The sequence below is a fragment of the Hetaerina americana genome, unplaced genomic scaffold (assembly GCF_022747635.1).
Source record: "Hetaerina americana unplaced genomic scaffold, ioHetAmer1.1.p SCAF_7, whole genome shotgun sequence".
NCBI classification, from domain to species: domain Eukaryota; kingdom Metazoa; phylum Arthropoda; class Insecta; order Odonata; family Calopterygidae; genus Hetaerina; species Hetaerina americana.
The window spans coordinates 46,923,277-46,945,719 of record NW_027287316.1 but is presented as its reverse complement, the minus strand read 5'-3'; the positions used below and the strand labels follow the sequence as shown (position 1 = coordinate 46,945,719).

At 38.9% G+C, this 22,443-nt stretch overlaps 1 long non-coding RNA gene across 1 annotated transcript in view; it reads left to right on the top strand.

Moving 5' to 3' along the window:
• The window catches only part of LOC139696417 (uncharacterized), a 112,269-nt gene that overhangs the window by 48,677 nt on the left and 41,149 nt on the right, over positions 1-22,443 (top strand). The window lies entirely within an intron of this gene.

The following is a 22,443-nucleotide window of genomic DNA, read 5'->3' as shown; positions in this document are numbered from 1 at the left end:
ATTTGGTAAATTTATAAACTTGCAAGTGATATCAGAAATGATTTATTTTTTAAGATGTCCACCATCTTTCTATCCTGTTCTCTTGCATTTACTGAAGCAATTTTAATAGACTCCAGACTCAGATCTTATTTTAAATGGCAGCAATAAAGCCTGAAAGAAACGTATGTAACGAGGTAGGGTAACATGTAATGCTATGCTGTGGGAACGTGAGGTGCACATTTAAGACACCACCATGCATTTGAAGTCCAAGCCCTAACACAACGACGCTTTCTGCTTACGTAACCACTTGTCCAATATCTAACTTCTGTGTGCTGCCGCAGTTGGAGACCCTTACTCCATTTTGCCTAACCTTGGTTGGAAACTTGGTCGGACGGGCCAGCCCATTCCTCTTTTCCTCTAAGGTGCCATGCACTTTTGATGCTAAATAAAATTACATTTACTCTCCCCTTAACTTGGATATATACATATACGAGTACACTCGTGTATACATATATATATATATATATATATACACACGGATATATATATATATACATACACGGATATATATATATATATATATATATACACGGATATATATATATATATATATATATATATATATATATATATATATATATATATATATATATATATATATCCTTAACCTCCTTCCTTACACGATAGACTACTTGCTAAAAGTGATTACATATATAATTATAATAATTATTAGATAATCTAACCTTTATGAAATTGTAACTAGGCATAGCAATGTATCCAGACACAAACACCCTAGGCCAATTTGACGGAGGAAAACCCACTTAGGCGGAATTGTGACCCACGGTCACAGGATTAGCGGGTGAGGACGTTCACCCCATCGGTACCCAGGCTTAGTGGTAACGTCAATTCGATGTCGTCCCGCTGTGATATTTCAGGATCGAATACTTTACCCTGATCCATCCCCAGGAATCCGTATCCCACAACTCCACCACTTGACCACCCCTAGCACTCGCATCATCCGTGCGGAGACGACGGGTCCTGTGTCTCAGCCCCGCCGGGAATCAACTCGCGCGTGCTTCATCCTTTATATATTTCGTGGAGCAAGTTCGATCGTTTGCTGTTATTTTTTTTTGAACGCGATGGAATCGGATTACTGATTGCTTGCTTTCAGCATGTAAGCCGCCTTCAGCGAATGGGTGGGTGTTTTTTTTATTGTCGTCAGGCTCTCGTATGGGGCATAAATCGCGTAGGCGGTCATGTGTTCGTGTGGAAAAAAATACAAAATGGTGCCCCTGGGAGAGTTTTTGCCGGCACGGTCAGTGGCTGGTGATAAGTCGAGGTCGTTATGAATGTCAGCGGGATGTGTGTGGAAGTTTGAGTGTTTGTGAGAGGAAGATCTGGGGCAAAATGGATGGGAGGGCTGTGCGGAAATCGAGTTAAGACGCGGGGGGGTGGGTGGGAAAGAGGAGCGGAAAGGCGTCAACTGGTTGATGAACGGTATCCGCGCGATGTGATTAGGAGTGTTAGCTTAAGTGATCGGTGAACGGGGGTGTGCTCTTTTTATCGGAGGGAACCCAAGGTTGTGAATCATTTTCGTAAGAGTCCTCGGTGACTAGTATAATATTTATATCGAACACGTCCCAAAAGGAAATTTAACCCGGATATCCGACTCATTTTTTGCGACATCGCGTTCATTGATCAAGGTTGCCCCAAATATAAAGTGCATTGTTTTAAGAGTGTGGGTTTCTGGTGTGTAAGTTGATACCGTTTCATACGGAATGGATTCCGAGTCTTTTTTGCGAGAGTTCATATACATGTATTTATGAAGGTCCTCTTTAAGTTAATTCTTAAAAATGGGTTGTCTTTGGTGATACCTTTAAACCCATATGTGCCTTTCTAGTCCTTAAAAGGAGGAATCGTCACGTAGATATCACCCTTAAATGTATTTGCCTTTTTGGCAAAATTTTAGCTCGATGGAGTGATTACCATATGAATTAATACGACCGCTGACATCAGTAAGCAATAATTTGTTACAATTCAAATGAAAAGAAACGTAAGCCCAATTTTTTTAACTTCCCATGACTCTGGTAGTGAGCTTTTAAGTTTTCATGGTGTGTAGTCATTCATTGTAATTATTCTCAAAGTTATTTAGAATCCATTAAAATATGTACTGGCATTTATTTATTTGTCTGCATTATTCATAGCTCGTTCGATTTCACCATACTATTTTACGATTTCTAACTATAAATCAGGAATGCATTACTTTCATGAGTTTGCTATTATTTAATAATCCAATACCCGGTAATTTCATAACTTGAATATCAATTTCATGAACAAATGTTATCAATATTCTTCTGAAGTTACTCCATTTTAATGTTTTAATGTGGTTCTTTTTTATTTTGTATTTGAAATTTAATCTCTTGATTGGCTTGATCGAAGATTGTAGCAAATTTTAAAGTTCGTATTACCGTAAAAACTTATCCAAAAAGATAACAAAGCACCCCATCCGGATCGAAAGGCATTTTAGAAGAGCCCTCTAAATGATTGGCACTCATTTTGGCACACCACTGGTATTGTTTCCATTGTTACGCATGTGTTCCGAGGGATAATTTTCATCTATCATTCATAAAAAAGAACAGAATGGTTAACCTAAATGAAAAACTCCCAGGCAACGTATTTTTAAGGTTTTCACTCACTACTCTAGATTAAATAACGTTCAGAAATTCTGCTTGGATGTCTTTTACATTTATTTCATAGCTCCCGTGACCTTTAAAGGTTGTGACGTCGAGGAAATACCTCGAATTATGCAGCTTGATATTTTTGAGCTTAATGATTCATGGGAAGTCCTTTGATAATGTTTTTCAGTAAAAAATAATGGATCACCCTGCCTTTATCAGCTATCCCTGCATTATACCCAACAAAATACCCAATGATAACAGGGTCAGACCCCCTCATTTTTTTCTGAGCTCTCAAATCTAAAGATAATACAGCGCTGCTCTGAAATCGCTATTCAGTTATGTGACGTTTATCGCATCTCATCGTGGGATTTTGTTGTAAAGTTATATGAAAGGTCAGACGGGTGAGTAATGTTTATAAAGGATAGCGGACAGTATAAAAGCATTTGAATGACCCAGGTGTGTACATCTACGGTACAATCTGCAGTCCCTTTCTTTTTTCTATTTTTTCGAAGCAGCTGTGGCAACGTGCACATTATATATTCCGCCACAGCTTTGCATAAGCACTTAGTGGAGGCAATTTTTTTTGTTGATTCTCCGTTTTGCTGTATAATTTTCATATGTCGTTGTGTCGACTAGTTGGTCCTGTACTACTTGTTGGCTACACAAATGATCTAAATTTGAATCTTACTTTTTATGGACAAGGATATTATCTCTCCCTTACGAGATTTTTCCTGAGTTGAATTTTGGACTCGATTGCTCCAGCCGTTCTGTAGTCGAAAAAGCCAAATTACCGATTCAGTTTTGTTGCTCTTTCGAAGTCAGACGTGCGAAATTAGTGGCATTCTTTTGTGTTCTAGCTAGAGGAATCAATTCATCGGTGTATGTTCATTTAGTTTATTTGAAATGAAAGTTGGCATTGTAAATTAACACAGCCCCTGGTTATACACCTAGTCCCTCGAAATAATGAATTTTTCAATGTTTTAATATCCTACGGATGATGTTATTTTAGAAATGTATTCAGTTTTAGTCTTTCGTCAATTATCAGGCTAATTATTTACTCTTGGTAGCTTCAGGGTTAAAAACACCTGTTCTCGGAATAAATATTCATGAGAATAATCAATACCATATTAATCCAATCCTTTAAGCTTTAAAATAATCATCGTCGTTAAGATCCCAACGGATGCTGCATAGCTTAGGCAACGAAGAGGAATAGGAACGAGACCTAATTAATAGAACGTGAAAACGAGCGTTGTGCGCCTGATAAAGGGTGGTGGGCCTCAAGTAGTACATAACTGTATGTTCCCTTGAAAGTGTACTGATCTATTCTTTCCTTTTCGGAAAAAAAACCAGTGCCCACCCTCGTTTTTCCAATGTCGCACGACTCTCCTAACTCATTGTTGGGCGCCATAGTACCCCACGCTACTCTCGATGGTAATGACTCCTCATAATCACTGTTGAATTACTCGAACGGGAGCGCGGGTAAGACATTCGACGTGCCCCCCCGCGACGTCCCAAGCCGGGAATCTTTATCTCCCGCCTCGTGCCCATCCGAGAATCCATTTTCGCGATTCCCTCCCACGCGAACGTCTCCATTTTGGTTGCGCGTTTCCATGACTGCGCTTTACTTCCCTCCCTCCTCCCCATCCACCCTCCTCGCCGAAAACCCATTAAGACTATCTCCGCATCAAATTCTAAAAGCTCTCCCCCCCCCCCCGCCTCCGGCACTTCCTTCGCTTTCCAAAGTACGCGTATTCGTTTATGTATTGTGTGGTGGGTACTTTTGAGGAGTTTCGTTCCAGTTTTGTTTTCTTTCCGTGGTGTTAAAATGTTCGTTCTCTTTCTGCTCACGATTGAACGTTGAGTATAATTTTTTTATTTCCCCTAGTTTCGGTCGGTCTTTCATTATACATCAAGGTGAGAGGCTATTATTTTATTCGATTTCTCCGTCTGCAGTATGTTCATGGTTCATGTCGCTTTAACTCTTAAATGGAATTCAACGGTTTTTATTTAATACATCACTCCTATGAGGCCAATTTCTGGTGGCAACGTGTGGATGGGAATACATAATACTACTACTTAGTCAGATCACATAGCTTCCACTTAAATAGTTTGGCAGACTGCTTGGGAAAGGGTTTAAGATCTTGGCATATGACCGGGTGCGATCCGGGCAGTTATTATTATTATTGCTGTTCTACTGTGAAAGATAGAAGATTTATGATTTTCCCCTCCCAACTCCTAAGGGATATGTTTACAAATATATTGTTCTCGTGAGCTGAGGATTTTCGCATCCGAACATTACCAAGGCATGAGGGCTCTTTCACTTCTCTATTGAGTGGTTGCCGAAAAATATTCTCCTCTGTGGCTTCTATACCTTCGTTTCTTTATTTTGAGTTTGTCATCATTCTCTCCAAAGAAATGAGAATTTTCTAACATTTCCTTTTTTGCTCAACCCTTATTCCTCGTATATTCCCTGTAGTGCGTGACCAGCATAATGGATGCCTTACGTTGTTCATAAGTGTTCAGGTCCAAACCTTCAATCTTGTTTGCCACGCTATTTTATGTGTAGTTTTCTCGGTCAGCAAAGCAAGCCGCTTTCATATTTAAACTCCTATTTCTTTATCAGTTCCGTGTGGATTATATTGCTCGGCGGGAACCTCTTCAATGAATCTAACGTTTTTCTGGCAGGGAATTATGTTTTTACTAATTTAGAAGTATATTATTAATTGATTCGTCTGAGGGTAGAGAGATTAATTTCATTATGGATTATGTTCCATCATGACTCACTAAGTCCATCACACTGTAGCGTATCACGTGTGTAGTCTCAATGGAGAGCCGCCGTGAATAGATCCAAGTAAATAGATTGCCTATTAGCGCTCGTTTTTTAGTTTCACGTGCATTCGCTGACGTACGAGGGTCATCCGGAAAGTAGTACCCGTTCGTGCCGCATGAAGTGCTGACGACGCGAGTAGCCGCTGGACGAGGTCAGATAGCTTCAGTGGCTTGTCTGCCTTCTCTGAGCCAAGTTGCGTGACGCTAGCATTGCCTGTGTTGTTTCTGTGATTGTTTACAATGTTTAAAAAAATTGAGAACGCCGCCAGTTGTGAAGTGAGGGCAGTGATTAAATTCCTCAATGCAAGAAACGTTCGCCCATGTGATATTCATCGCCAATTAAAGGAGGTGTATGGAGACAATGTAATGGACGAGTCGTCTGTTCGGCGGTGGTGTCGCAACTTCAACATGGGGAGGGGGAACACACACGACGATGAGCGTTCGGAGAGACCGTCTGTCATTACAGACCAACTGGCGAGCTCAGTTGACGAATTCGTGAGGAACGATCGGCGCGTCACAATTGATGACATCTGTGAGCATTTTCCCAATGTTTCTCGAACAATTGTTCATGAAATTGTTAAACACCATCTGCATTATGCAAAAATTTGTGCAAGATGGGTCCCTCGCGTATCTCAATGAGCTGGCGGCGAAGGACTATGCAGCAGGAATACAGAAACTTGTCACACGTTATGACAAATGCCTTAATTTGCTTGGAGATTATGTTGAGAAGTAGTTTAAAGTATCCTCTTTCAAATAAAATTTTTTATGTTTGTTAATATTTACTTTTGTGTCTTTATTTCACGAACGGGTACTACTTTCCGGATGACCCTCGTAATTTTCTTGCTTCTCTCGCTTGGTGCAATGCAGGGAACTAGTAGTTCTTATTACGTTACATTACGCCTGCCACAATGGAATCTGCACGAATGGAGGAATTCTACCTGGAGTTTTGACCTGGGGCGTTTGCTGGAAATCATCGTAAGCCAAGTGGAATTCCATTAATCCGACATTAGATACACGATAAGAGTACATCACGGAGATAAGTGAATTCCCATAACGTGAGACATGACGGGCGCTGGGAGGAAAGTTACAAGAGAGAATTCCCATTATTTGATTTAGCAAATGCAAGTAGCAGCACTTACAATTCGTTGCACATTTTAGCCGCTTGCTACAGCTCTTGAGAAGTTTTCCGTGTGAACCAAAATATGAATTACATTACATGCATTATATTTCGTGACAGCATCTATTGAGCATTACATTTTCATTGAAAGCTTGTTCATTTACCGACTGATTGGGTGTTGACTGATGAAGAACGTCAGCGGGTATATAAAGGATAGAAGTTGGAAGAGAGGGAAGGCGGTAATTGGATGTGTATTAGCTTTGCAGTCGGGAATTGGGTCGATAAACGTTTAAAAAATTGTCCAACGAACAGGGCTTTGAGATCGATGGATTCGTGTTAATATTTGATTCCCACTATAGAGCTAATTACATGTTAGTGGTTCTTCTTTAGTTAGTTGCGAAAATACGAAATGATTTGATCATTAGAGCGGCTTGTGTACTAGATAAACGTAGGGATTATTAATGCATCCACTGAGTAGTGGGTCGAATAAATCGAATATAAAGAGGCAAGGATTCGGCAAAGGAGAACGTTTTACATCTTGATTTTTCTGGCAAATGATTGTAAAATTTTATTTCTCTTGTCGCTTGTTCACATAAATCTGTAGTGCGGTGAAACTCTTGGGGAAACCCAGATATTCCAAGCGCAGATTTTACTGCAGTAACACCTGAGGGCTTCCATGTTAATGTTGTAAAATATTATATTTTACACACTAAAGTTGTTTCCCCGAAAATGGAACCCACTCGTACAGTTTGGGGTGTACGCAACCCGCGTACCAGTTAAATATTATCTGTGCAATGCACAGAGTATTATGATTGTGAGATTTAATGAGATGGCAAATTTGTTTTGTTTGTGTTCTAATGTAATAGTAAATGTTTCTATCAAACTTCTCCAAGAAAAAAAACATAATCGGGATCCCATACATTATTTTTAACTAACCTTATGATTTTTTTATCTGTTTTATTTGAATGCTTTCATTGAGGTTTCGCGACCCTTGCCATGTAGTAAAAAAGCGTAATTCGGTCCCTGAACATATTTAAATACAATTAAACGTATTCAAATACTTAGAAGTTTAACATATTTTGAATATTCGTCGAATTAAGTCCAGTATCACTTCTATCCGGTAGTAATTTTTAGGTTTTTAGGTAGGCGTTTATGTTCCCATTAACCAATCAAATTTTACATTAAATAATTTGTTTATTCACCTCAAACGGTTTGTATACATTTCCAGGAGAGTAAACTTACGCATTATATGGCTTATTCAAAAAGCTAAGCTGATGAAGACGAACATTGCCCTTGTCGAATAAAATAATATAGTCTTGTATTTTCAATTCCTCTACAAACTCCGGTGTCTATTTTTGTAATGCGCGATTAGTTATTTGTGCCGCCTACCACTTAGTTTTGTATTAGCTTCACAGATAATGTTCATATTTAGATGCAGTAGTACTTAATCCTGCACTTTGCCCGAAGAAAATTCTTTTTACTCTTGTATACTACCGTTGCGATTTTATTTGAGGTAATAAAAATCTTTCCTTTTTTAGATGCGTTTCCGTGGAGACAATTATTTTGGGCAACTGTAAACGCTTGTGGAATTCTTGAGCGCGTTTTGATGTTTTGCTTCGGTGGGAGAATGAAAATCCCTTTCCTCTTCTCGCAGCTCTCTTCGTGCCTTCGAGTGAGTGGTTGTATTCAAGAGCCAGCAAAGAAAAAGCCAGTGTTTCTCCTCTCGTGTCCTGACTCCCGGTCTCGGTTGATACTGTTGTTTGCGCTGCGTGCCCTCCCGTGTTGCTGTCAAGCTCCTTGGGAGTATTCTGGAAACATTTCCGGAAAGGCGGTTTTACTTCCATTTTTTCACGCTCCCTTCTGTGGGAAATGTGTTGCACGAAAGATTTATGTGTGAATTATTCCGGAGAAGGAATTTCAAATTGGCGCAACAACTGTAGCCACTTCCTACTTAGTTTCATTTCAAAAAAATGTATTTCTGCCCACCTTCTTTTGTGAACTAGAACTGGTGGAAGAGTTGAGCAGTATTATGGAGGTAAATGGAGGTCACTGCAGGGACATTTAGACGAGTATTGCGTTTGCGAAAACCGCAATGTCATGGAGGAAGGAAATGATGGCAGAGACGCTGAGGTCAGAGACCTTAAGGAAAGATCAATAAATGCTTAAACATCGAGCTTGGTCTTGTATGTTTCTATGGGAAAGTAATGCTTTCTTTGAAGAAGTGAATGAACGAACGAACGTAGAGTAGTGACTGAAGGTCCGGGTCCACCTTCCTTGAGCATTGTTCCCTCTCCTTAAAAATCTTAAACTATGTCCTCATTGTGTAATAGGGAACATCAGACTTTCAAGATTCTCCCGTACCATCAAGCGTATGGGCTACGGCCGCCGATTATTTCAAACGAACCTTGCCTTGCAACGGCTACCACTGACGAAAAACTGGAGTCAAACCAACGAAAATCGTACCACATTTGCGTTGCACATTAAGCTAAAAATTTAGCACAATATTAAAATTTTTCTCCTTTAATTATGCGAATACATTTTTTATGACCTCTCCTAATGGAAAAGTCCTCGCATTATTGCATTAAATATATATGATGTAATCGAAACCATTTCCTTTAAAGACCGCATAAACACTACTGTAGGCATCATTTTCTCGAGGCCTGCTCCAAGCCCTACTACGCTTGAAATTAAGTATTCATTGCATGGGAATGTAGTACCTTCCTGAATCACCTGCTGGTTTCAAAATAAATTTGGTACCCTGGAAAGCAAACGTGTGTTTTGAGGGCGTCCAGAAGCTTTATTTGGATGTGTATTCTTGCGCGGACTCGACACTCAGGAGCCGAATTTTCAATCCGCTAAGCTACCACGCAGCTTAGTAAAATCAATTTTCTCATACAGCCACGTTGAGCTTATTTTTATACATTTAATCGTGAATTAATCGTGTTCTATTAGTAGAAATTGGCAAGAAAATCCAGCAAAAATTATTATTTGTAATTCAACACTATGGCGTGCTTCAGGAGCAGTTTGATAAAATAAAAAAACTTCTCAAATAATACTATGGTTTTTAATATGTATCTAAAAATTAAGTATCTTCATTATTATTCCAGATCAGTAACACATATCGTGATTTTATTTTAGCAACCTGGGATGTAAAACTAAAGTAATATTATATTGAATAAAGTAGTATTGGGGATTTAAAACCAAAGAAATTCCTCCCTTGGTCTTCATAGAAAGAATTTCGCATTGAACGTGACGGCGTGTGTAATTCACACACTCCTGCTATGAGGGTCAGTTTCTCGCGCTGCGGTGCGGGAATTCCTGGTAATATTCTGAATATGTCGCTTATTAATAAGTTGAGGTCAAAATGCATAGCCGAGGATTTTTAAACCCGCACCCACAGGTCAGTAGCCAAGCCTTCTATTAACCGTAACAACTCGTCACGAGAATAAAATGAGCATTTAGTTCTTTCGGACAAAATAGTAGAAGTAACACTGCCATCACTATTTGGTGCGATGCAATTATAAGTGGAGTGGAAACCAAAATATTATAGACTAAACTGTCGATCGTGGAAAAGGTTTTACTGTTTATAGTAGTAGTATGTAGGGGAGGCGACCGACAGCGGAGGTCATTTGCGCCATAGGGGATGGACAGGAAAGGATGAAGGGTGGAGAGAAACCCGGCGTCGGCATTAGCCTACTCTTTACGAAAGGCGCCAAGGGGTCCGCAGTTTAACGTCCCATCCGACGGACGGCGTACTCACTCAAAGTGCCCTCCACAAACCACCTCAAGCAGGGATCGAGATACCTCTGAAAAATATTCAACACCGCCGGGATTTGAACCCGCGCCCTCAGGGTGAGAAGCCAGTACGTTAGCCCCCGAACCATCTCGATCCCCTTACTGTTTCTATCCTGACAATAATTACGTGAATGATCGCGAATTGTGAGTGGAAAAAGCAAGTAATCATTAGCATGCGTCTAGCATGCATCAGCTTGAGCCATATCTTAATTTATCCAGTTGATCTTCCCCCTAGCATGTGGTCAATTTATTACCTTTAGATAGCCTTTGCTCGCCCTTCACACCGGCGTATGGGAAGTTGTGGGAGAAGGTGTGTGTAAGACAGAGATAATGGGATAAGAGTTTCCTGCGGACGGCGGCTTGGGGGCAAGAGGTCTCGGGAAGGGCCGTTTGACGCTCTCGCCCTCGAAGCCGGGGCGAGGAGCGATTGCTTACGGGTTCCGGTATTGGCGTTCGGTTCACCGCACTCACCTCCCTTTGGGGAGGTTAAAATCCGATTATTCATTCTGGAGGAAGTAAACCTCCTTCCTTCGTACCGAGACGCGTTAAGACGAAAGTGAACATTCGAATAGGGCCTCCTTAAGGTCTTAAAGGTTATCCCTTCTGTGTGCAGGTCGCTTCACTTGCTGAGGTTTAAGAATAGCACTTTGACCCAGGGGCCAGTGAGGGCATTTAACGGATCTTGAACCCTCCGAGGACTTTTATCCATTACCCATTTTCTACTCGTGGATGACCACATGGTTGCATTCCCGTGTTTTAGTGTGTGAGGAAAAAATAACAAATTTGTGAGTTAAGAAAGTTCGCTCACATATTTTCTTCTGCCATTTTTAAAATCAGGTGTCAAAATTGATTGATTGTTCTAATGCTGTTTTTAAGTATTTTTAGCCAGAGCTGACCCACAATAATAAATCAGATCTGTTAGAAAAGACTCGTAGTAGTAGTAGTTTTTAGGGGAGGTGACCGACAGCTGAGGTCATTTTCGCCATAGGGGATGGACAGGAAAGGAGGATGGGTGGAGAGAAACCTCGGCGTCGACATTAGCCTACTCTTTACGAAAGGCGCCAAAGGGTCCGCAGTTTAACGTCCCATCCGACGGACGGCGTACTCACTCGAAGTGCCCTCCACAAAGCACCTCAAGTAGGGATCGAGATACCTCTGAAAAATATTCAACACCGCCGGCATTTGAACCCGGGCTCACTATGTGGGAAGCCAGTACGTTAGCCCCCCTTTCGATCCCCAAAAGACTCGTGTTAGACACTATAAATGAGCATTAAATGAAGAACACAATGTATATTTCCACTGTTATTTACGTACAACTAGTTTCAACGCTTCGGCGTCATCATCAGGTACAAATTAATCAAGTCTCGGTCCATTTGTATAGTATTCCTGAGGGATACCATTCATTCATTTTTTCCCCTACTTCCCCCCTCTTTCACCCACCCTTCCTCTCCCTCATGAATGCTGTGTAAATGGACCGCGACTTGATTAATTTGTACCTGATGATGACGCCTAAGCGTTGAAACTAGTTGTACGTAAATAAAGAACAGTGGAAATATACATTGTGTCTTCATTTAATGAACATGAACTTCCACAAAGTTAAACCAGGAACAATTGAATACTATAGATGAGAATGAAACATGGCACTGTAAAGATAACGTAAATTTATTTCGTATCTTTTAATCCCTGTGTTGTTACCCTACAAACCCTCCTTTCTATTGGTATTTCCTTCTCGTCGTGATAGGTATTTTTTCTCTCACATTCCTCTTCACTTGGTCGACGCATTAGTCTTTGAGTTTTCTTCATACGAAATTTGGAAATTAATTCAGTGTACAGACTTTGTGTCCCACAGAAAATTATATTTACTTTTCAGTTAGTCTCTCTATGCTGTGGCATATTCAAGAATAATGATACGAGTAAGTATGTGTGTTAGCCATTGTACCTTTAAAAAATAAATGCATTTGTCTGAAGCACTCATAGATATTATTTACTGTGAAACGCAAAGCCTATATTGTGTTACTTTCAAATCATAGTAAAGGGGTTTCCACAAAGTATCGGCATCAACCATCTCCCATATTCTTCCATGGACCACCAACCAAAGTTATCAACCCGAAGGGTAGTGTTTGATAGGGGAGGGTAGAGCTCATCTAGTACAAAACCATTTTTGTATTGCTTCCGTATGGTGGCATTTTCCTCTTTTCTTCGCCTTCCCGAATACTCCTTTCCGTACACTTTCCTTCTTCGATCTTCATCATCACCTCCACTACCAGAATTCAAGAGATGCTATTTTTATGTGGTTTGGTTTTCCAATCGGTACCTGAGATTAAACAGAGTACGCACTATGAGTAATAAATCCAGACTTATCCCTCCACGAGAGCCAGCTTTGCATGAGTTCATTCTTTATCAGTGGCTATCATTTACCCTCGCACGCACACTTAAAAACACTAAGGGCGAACCATTTCAAGTCCCTTATCTGGAAATAAAAAAAGCAGAAAAGGGTCATTGTAATTGTTAGCTAATGCAGATTATTGATATATTGTGTTGTGGTATGCTATTAAATTGTTAAAGGGGATCTGTTCAGTACCTTGTGGACTTAGGAACGACTATCATAACGGTGTTCAACTCAAGTATTACTTATAGCATGAATAACAGCTGAACTACTGAAGTCCTTCGGTATGTGAAATTCACGTATCAGTTCGGTGTCCAGTTCATTTCCTTGTACCGTCCGAAATTCCCCATTCTCTTACCCGAAAAATCACACAAGTTGGAGGTGTCCAGAGTCACACAGATTCGACCCTTGGAGCTCAGTAGCCGTACGAGCTACCGATTACGGCACCGCTGCCCCTTTAGATGAAGGAATTAAATTAAGTTCAGTTCATAGATTTAAAGTTAGCCTGCTAATTTCCTACTTTTTCTCTTTGGCCGCTGATGTTAGAAGTTATATTTTAACTAACGCCATCTCTCCATGGGTACGTTAACGCTCCCTTCGCTCCCACATTTTTTTGACAACAGCATTGCGAAGAGTAATATCATTCTTTCACTCGAGCATGGGAGGGGAGTGTCCTCTTATTCACGGATGGGATGACGGAGATTTTTTTCTGCTGCGCGATATTTTTAGCATCACGTCTGGGAGATGAGAGCGTAAGCAGGATCGTGTGTCCCCACTCTCGCTCCACAATCGATCCCCATCCTCCCACTCTCCTGGGCGTGCGTGTCAGAATGGAAGCCTGCCAATTTGCTCGGGTGTGCTTGAACCTGAAAATTGCCTCTTTGGAAGTGGGATACCCTTAAAGGGGAGAGGGGAAGGCGAGTACCACGAGCCTCTTATTCGTTTCCGCCAATGGATATTTTTCACTTTTTCTCTTCCGGGCAATCCGTTTACTTCAATTCAAGCTCGACGGGCCTTTGAAAGGAGCACCCTGGGGCCAATCACTCCGCTGTAGGTAAGGAACGAAGAGAAGACGGCATATTCTTAAAGAGTCCGTTTAGCCCACGAGGTATATTAGAGAAGAAATTATTATTTATTTAACCTTTATTTTAAACTTGTAAATATTTTTATAATGGATGGCATTATTTTCATTAATATTTCACTTTCATATTTTTGATACGATTTTTCCCATCTAAAAGTCCGGAACTCGTCTGTAACTGAATGTTCACGTGTGTTTGTCGCGTTTAATATTTATCTCTCATTTTTATCCCTTAAAATATCCGTGCTTATAATTATTTTAACGCTCGTTATATAAGAAAACATAAAATATTTTTGTCATTGTTTTCAAATTCATTGCATCAACATGTATTATCTTGAAAAACAGGATAATGTGTGATGTCGTAGATCGTTGAAAACCCTAAATACCAGATTGTCTGTTTGCTTTCTCGGGGGGAATGGAAATTATAATAATTCAAGATTCCTTCGGTTAAAATAAGCAAATTTCTAAATTATACTTTTTATGTCGTATACGCCAATAATGCGAAAATATGAATGACTGCGCTTTGTAACTTTAGTCATAACAGTATTGTTCGGAAGCTTTATATTGGAAATATTATATCGTATTATTTTTCAGGATTATGATAACTACTTACAAAATTATACTTATTTTCTTTTAGGTATCCTAACCTTACCTAGATATCTCAGTCTAGCATCCTTGGATTATTCTGGCGTTTCAGTTAAATACGTAATAAGATTTTCTTCTTAGAGCAGGGCACATTTTTTAATAAGTTAGGTCATAGTCACTGTTATTGTCTACATAAACAACTGAACTTGTATCTAATTCTTATTGGAAGAATTGCTAGTATTTTAAAGACACTTACTTAATGTCATGTGTGTGTCTTCCATAGATCAGTACTTAAGGACTGTAAGTGCGACATGTATGTTGCAGAATGATATTAACAGCAACTTTATAGATCTCAATTAATCTTTCAAGTTAATTTTTGATAAAATTTGCGATAAAAATTTCTATTGATTAAAATATTGTAAAATTGTAGGCATTAAAATTTTTTCTGAAATGAAATTAGATGTAAATGATTCACTAATGCTCATAAAATAGCTATTTAGTCAATTTGCAAGCATGCTCAACTGTTAGACTTTTCATATATTTCGAGTGTCGATAGCCTTTTCTCACTGCAGGTTCAGACAGTACTGAAATTCATTCACGAAACACGGCAAAGTCGTAAATAATAATTTTTAGGCTATCAGATTAATTAAATCTTTTTATCCTTTCCAGCTGCTTTATGATATTGCTTTTTTAAATTTTTACTCTCGTGTTTTCGTTTGTCTGCAAAAAAGGTTTTTATTTTTATACTCATTTTTCATCTTATTCTTTTTTCTCGTGGACAATGATTCAAACTCCTTTAAAATAAAATATCGATAAGAAAGAACAGGAAATGCGTTATGCTGTGGGACGAAATCCTAGAAACGTGATTAGAAAACACCTCTTTAGTCAGCGAGTTAATTTTGTTTAGTGATGGCGTTTTTCATTTTTCCACGTTCAATTTTTCATTGCACGGATTAAGATTAAATCAGTGAGTGTATAGTAAACGGTTATTGTTTACGTTTTATACCGATTTTCCACGTAAAAGGAATGAAGAAATTAAGAAAATGATTCAGCAGAAACGAAATTTGGGGTCTTCTGCGAAAAGCCTTCTATCGATTACCTTCTCCCCAAATCATATAATTTTGTTTTTAGTCCTTAAATCCAGTAGTAAATTTTCCGATACATTTGCTTTATTCTTCGTCAATCATCTCTGATTACAATCAACTCCAAACCAAGACCCTCCAAGTAGGTGTTATAAGGTGCTAAGAACGAAGGTTCTTTCTCCTTCTCTATAAAGTTTCGCCCGATCCAGATATTGGCTGAATCGAGTTCTCCCTAGGTTAACCAACCTTTTGAAAGTCCCTCGTTTCCATTTTATCTACCCCCGGTGCGGTTTAACTAATAATAAATGCGTCGCTAGAATTTCACCAACAGAGCCAACTCTTCCTGCTGCAGCACTTTTTAATGGGTCCTTTAACCCCATTTCCAGACCTTTCTGGCTCGGTAAACCCTCGGGTACTCGCACCTTTTCCTCTCGGTGAGATATAATCGATAGATCAAACGCTCAAGCATCAGTTAGCGGCCCAGTGGTTCTCATTGGTAGTTCCACCCGGTGCTTCCCAGTCAGCTCCCGCTGGGAAATCGGGTAGGGGTGGGTTCCTTGTTGGCTTTTCCCTTCATTAAAATTGCCTACAGGACAGCCATACACAAAACTGTTTGTAATCTCTAAAACATGGAGAATTGTGTGATATCACAAAAACTCGTATCTTGCGTTTCCTTCGTCTCTAGAACACTTGAGTGGTTTTTACGGATTCCGCATTTTTAAGAATAAGGTTTACATTATGCTCTCAAGTTTCCATTTCACAATCGTCGGCAGTTGCTTCGCTGATAGGTTTAACTTGGGTAGTTTTTTACGCTTGTGAAACAGGGAAAATTATTTTGTCAGCATACCACTCCTAAATTTTAAGTACTGTTGGTTTAGTTTCAATATCATTATTATTATTGGGCAGTATGAATCCAAAGTAATGTTTTTATTTAACAGGTTTTAGAAACTTGCATTGAGAATCTCTTAGATATTCAAAGACTGGAAGGTATTAGCAGTAAACTGAAGAGAATATTGCCTTGAATGGCACACAAAATGTTTTTCATTAAATCAATTCTGTCCTCAATTATAATATTTTAAGTTTTATTTTCAAGGACTTGATTTTTAATTTATTGTGTCTTATGTCGGTACAAAAGTCTAGTACATATTTCTATGAGGAATTCATAAGATATAACTTCATGTATACTTGAAATATAAATATTTATAACATTTTTATTCAATTCGACTTTCCTGTCATCGCTTAAAATCAAACTCAAATATATTCTCACGGACAAACCTTTTATACTAAAAAATCTAGTATTGTAGCATGGTATTTAGCATCAGAATATTTTATTTGGTCAATGATAATTCTGAGTTTTTCATGTTATAATGACTGGTACTCACTGAGTATTTTTTTGGAATTTTTTTGCGAATTATGTTTCGCAGGTTAGGAAATCTATGTCCATACATATTTAGCGTTTTAATTATACTTTATTAATCATAATTTACTTCTTTGGCTCCGAAATTCTTATTCCTATAGTTATAGCTATCTGCTAAATTACTATCTTGCAGTATAAATGATGACCGTTCATTTACAGGGATGCGCGACCGATTGATTAATTATTTAACCCTTTCTTTTTTGATGGCATAGCGTTCCAGTGGATATTTTGGGCAGCTGACCGCTCCTTATATTGATTTGAGGTTAATAAATATATGCCACATTTGTAGACTAAATTAATTAAGACGTTCGATGATAAATTGTAATTAAAATGAACCCCCGGAGATTAATTAATAAAATTTATTTAACCCACGATAAAACAACGCGAAAATGAAATTAGTATCCTTTGGCGTAAATGGAAAGCATTGCTTAAAGTGTGCGTGAAAAATGTGTACAACATTGATGAGAAGTTTCTATCTATTCAGCAAGAACTTAATCATCATCGTCAAGTGTCTAAAATGGCATATTAAATTCGTTGATTACTTTAGAAAATTTAATACTTTGAATGTGGGTATCCAATGCGACAAAAATCCATCGTATTACCATAGTAACACGGTGCTTTTAAGCGTAATTGGAGATTTTTACCCGCGAGAAATTCGCATTATCAAGAGCCTTTCCCAAAATAGTTAAATGCTAGTAGTTTGGGAAACGAATTGGTGAGAGGCACTTCGCGAATGAAAAATCAAATAAGCCTTTTCTATCGAAATTCATTATTTATTTTCATTGAGCATACTCAATTTGATTACAGAGTTAAACAATATGAAATTCGAGGTTAGAGATAAAATAAAGACAGAAATTAAATAGCCAGCATGGGCGCCACGATCTCCCAAGAGTAGATCATTCATGCACTCATGCAATCAAAATTAGAGCACGTTCAATTTTTATTCACATGATCCGCCCATGACATCATTGTACGAGTCGTTTTTTTTGTTGCACGTGATCATGCTCAAGGTAATACCTCGTGTAACTAGGCCTTCAGCAGCAACTGGTTTTGGAGAGCTGACGTACGCTCTAGTGGATCGCTTAAGATTTGCATCCCGAGCACAGTTATGCAAAAATTTTCAGGGGAACGACGCGGCGGTTCACGTCACACGAGGAGCGTGGAACCCCCTACTTAAGTGTCGACCCGGGAGCGCTTAACCCGCTCGACCAATCGGGTCGGTTTTAGCCTCGAGCAGCACCCGCCCCTTCCCCCGTGCGGGGAGAATATAATGCAGCTGCAAAATTAGCCAGAAAGTCGGCGGCGCTCTATTACCCGTCCAACAGATTCCAACTCAACAGGGACTTGGATGTTTGTGCACCGCTCCTCCCACCAGTAATTCGTTGTGAATGTTCCATGCGACCTTGAACTATAAGCGTCAGGGCGTGTATATTCCGCGTGCGGGATAAGCATGGTTCTTTGTCGCCTGTTGCTTCTGGAAAGGACGCGTGATATTTACGACTCGGTCGTAGGCAGAGGGAGCCGGAGCTGCAAAACCCACACACACACGCACATTCGAGTCGAGATGTTAAAACACGGATTTTCGAGGCTGGGACATTTCTTTTATTTTATAACCCTGTACTTCCCAGGCCCTGGTTAGACTGAATGGAAAGCATTGAAGATTCGGCCATTTTCGGATGAAATATGTTATTTAAATTACGAATGTTTTACGGAGATGAGGGAAATAGATGCCCTTAGCTATCAATGAAAAAGCGTTAATTGAATGAAATTTTAAAGAGGAAGTGGCGTGAATCAGTGTTTTCATTACGTTTATGACCAATGTTATTCATGCGGAATTCAGAGCATAAAAACGTAATGAATAGAAATTTAGGATGTAGTTTTCAGGCTCTAAAACATCCATACCGATCTGGTGAAGCTTTTGTGATCTATTAAAAGCGCCATTAATTCCATCCTCCATTTACCGCTCCTGCTCCATAGCCATTAATAGAGACAATGGTTGTTGTGATATATCAATGTAAAATTTTTGTAGAAAATGCCGAAAATTCGCCAGCAATTTTCGTGGTTCTATTGAAATTTTGTTACCATAATAACTTATGCGTAAAATAGAATTCTGGTGAAGAATAAATTCGATAGAGTGGTCATTAGAAAATGTTGCCCCTAAATAATCAGCACATTATTAAATATTTCAATTTAGCCATAAGGCTATTGCGTATTTTTTAGCCCTGTTAAACAAATATTATGTAATTTGTTGTCTCAGGCGTAACTTTGTGGAATTTGCATAACATATTGAATTGTAATGAAATAATTGACTTTGTAATTCCACACACTTTATTTAAAAACACACGGGTCGTGTGTTTTTAAATAAAGTGTGTGGAATTACAAAGTCAATTATTTCATTACATTTAAATATTATGTACATACATTTTATTCCACGCTGCTAATAGAAATATGCTAATAAAATATAAAAAAGGTATTGGGAAGAGATGAATGAAACACATTGAGTTACTGTATTGAGGGTCCAAACCACGTAAATATGACCTAAATAAAGAAGAAATTTTAATAGAGGAAGACGAACGAAGCACGGAGAGTTTGAGACGTTAATTCGACGGAGCCGGGAAACTGAAGGACTACAATAAACCAGGGGTTGGAAAAATACATGGAGAGATTATGCAGACACTTGCGGTCCAAGCGGAGGATTCTCTCTTTAGAAAAATGAAAGATAGCTACGATACTGGAAAACTACCAGAGGATTTAGAGAAGTTTGGAATGATTGCATTACCGAAGAAATCAAGAGAAAATAAATGCGAATTATAGGCACATTCAGCCTGCTGCCTCGCGCTTCGTAACGTACACGGGTAATTAGCCGAAAAATAGAAAGAAAGACAGAAAAAAAGACATTGTAAACCATTTCAGATTCAGGGAATACCAAGGGGCAAGAGGGGTAAAATTCAGCTTGAGGGTATTAGTCGAAAAACTGCTAGACGTAAACAGGCAATTATTTGTGGAATTCGTGGACTTGGAGAAGGCCTCCGACAACGTCGAATGGACAAAGATACTTACTTGAAACTAGAAGTGATCGGAATGGACTAAAACGACAGAAGAATAATCCATCATATCTACAAGAATTATTTTATAACCATGTAGCAGCTAAACAAATCATGAATTCTGTCGCCAGCACTATTCAACGTATATCTAGAAGAGTTAAAAAAAAGCAGAAGAATTTGGCATCAAAGGAGTCAAAATGAATATTAAAGAATTCAACGTGCTCCGGTACGCATATGACATCGCAATAGCAGCAGAAACTTGAGAGGAGCCGCAAACAACTCTGAATACTGTAGACCAAGTACTCCGAGATATACATAGTTTGTATAAAAAGTATCGGGAAATATTTTGAAAAATAGATTTATTTCAGATACTGTTACAATGCCTCGAAATTCTTCAAAGTACATCACTTGAGCGTCGACATACTCTTTCCAGCGGCCATTCCAAGACCCGAAGGAGTAGCTGGATTCCGAAAGGTCCTTTAGGGTACGCGTGCAAGTTTCTTTCACGGCACTTAGGGCCCCATGGTGGTGTCCTTTGAGGGAAGGTTTCACTGTTGGGAATAGGAAATAGTCTGCTGGTGCCAAGTGAGGACTGTAAGGGGGTTGGTAAATCGTATCGATGTCATTGCAGAAGGTATTTGCAAGCAGACACTCGACCTTGCTCTTGGTCGTGCGTCAAGATCTTTGGAACGAGTTTAGAGTAGATCTTTCGCATCGCCAAATTTTTAGCTACTATGGTGTGCATTGCCATTTCATCAATTCCAATACGATCTGTCACCATATGAACACTTAATCGACGGTCTGATTTCAGCACGACACACACGTCGGGAAAAAATTGTTACTGATACCTTTTATACAAACCTTGTAATATGAGCATCAAAATGAAGAAAACTAAAATTCTTGTGTGTAGAAGAGAGAAACTGAGGGTAGATCAAAATGAAATACACTATGTTATCCCACAGAAGAGTGTATTTCATTTTGATATGAAGCAATTCCACAAAGTTACTATGGATACAATTAACCAGATGAGGGTAGATATCTCAATTTGATGAGTGAAACTAGAGAAAATGGAATCGTACAACTACCTGAGGAGCGGTATTACTTGGGATGGAAGAAGTTAGACCAGCATCAAGCAAAGTATAGCTCAAGTTAATAAGGCGTTCATGAACGAGAGGCAATTTTTATCTTTAAAGAACCTAAGGTACAAGTTCGTATGGACCATGACACTACGAATCAAAGACATGGAGCACTGGAAAATGGGAACACATAGGCCTTTGAAACATGGAGCTGGAGAAGAATGCTGAAAATCAAATGGACAGGCAAGGTGGGGAACGAGATATCAAATAGGAGAATAGAAGAGGAAAGGACCATGTGGAGAACTATATTTAATAAATTCAATGATAATTTATTTGGACGTTTTTAAATTTTTATTTGCAGTGATATATAAGCCGCGATAATATTTCGGGAAGGTCATATCTTCATTTGGAGAATACATCACTTTAATCCAGGAAAATATTTCTTAGAATGAGAAGCAAGCTCTTCTGCGTTAAAAATGCAATTGCTCTATTCTCTCCCATACGTCAGTCCTATTACTATTGAATCGAACTGAAGCGTACTCGCAGAATTACCAGAACAGCATTATTTTAATTTTTCAGTGTATATGACTCCAGAATATGACTCACGGCGCCGGTATCAAACGACCATCACCTTGGACAATCATAAGGAATGGCATCGTTAGTGTGAGTGCATGTATCGTGATATCTGGCAATCGCAACAATATGAGCAGCCTTAAAACGCGACGAAGGTGGCTCTTCGTTCAATTATATTTCTGTTAGCTGTTACCTTTGCCCCAGAATAGACGGTTGAAAGTTTAATTAAGCATACAAGTCATGGTTGTTATCTCATATCTCCCAAGCCCTGGTGTCTGAAATGTAATTTTATACCACCTGTTCCATCCGCATGATGAGTCTCATTAGCATGACACGAGTAATCTTGTCAAGAGTCCTTAAAAATAGCATTTCTCTCTCTCTGAATTTTAAGCAGCCAAGGGTGAGAGGCGACTGATCAACGTGTACCTTCTTCATTACATGCATACACATGCATACACACACTCACAATCTATATATATGTATGTATATAGATATATGTGCGCGATGAATCGTAAAAAAAAACAAATTGACACCTAAACTGACTATTAAATACGAAAACTATATTTATATAGAAGAAGAATATCAGCGTCCTATTTGATGCTTCCATATCAACAGTAAAATTAATGCAATGGATTCACTAACCATAGGTTTAATCTTGAAGTACAATTTTTTTAATCCCGTAAAAACCTAGAATTGGACGATTATAATACCCTTCTATGTTAATGATCCCGGATTCGGGAAGAATATTTATTTTAATAACAATTGTAATGTATTTTTTACAAACGAGTATTAACATTGCATAAT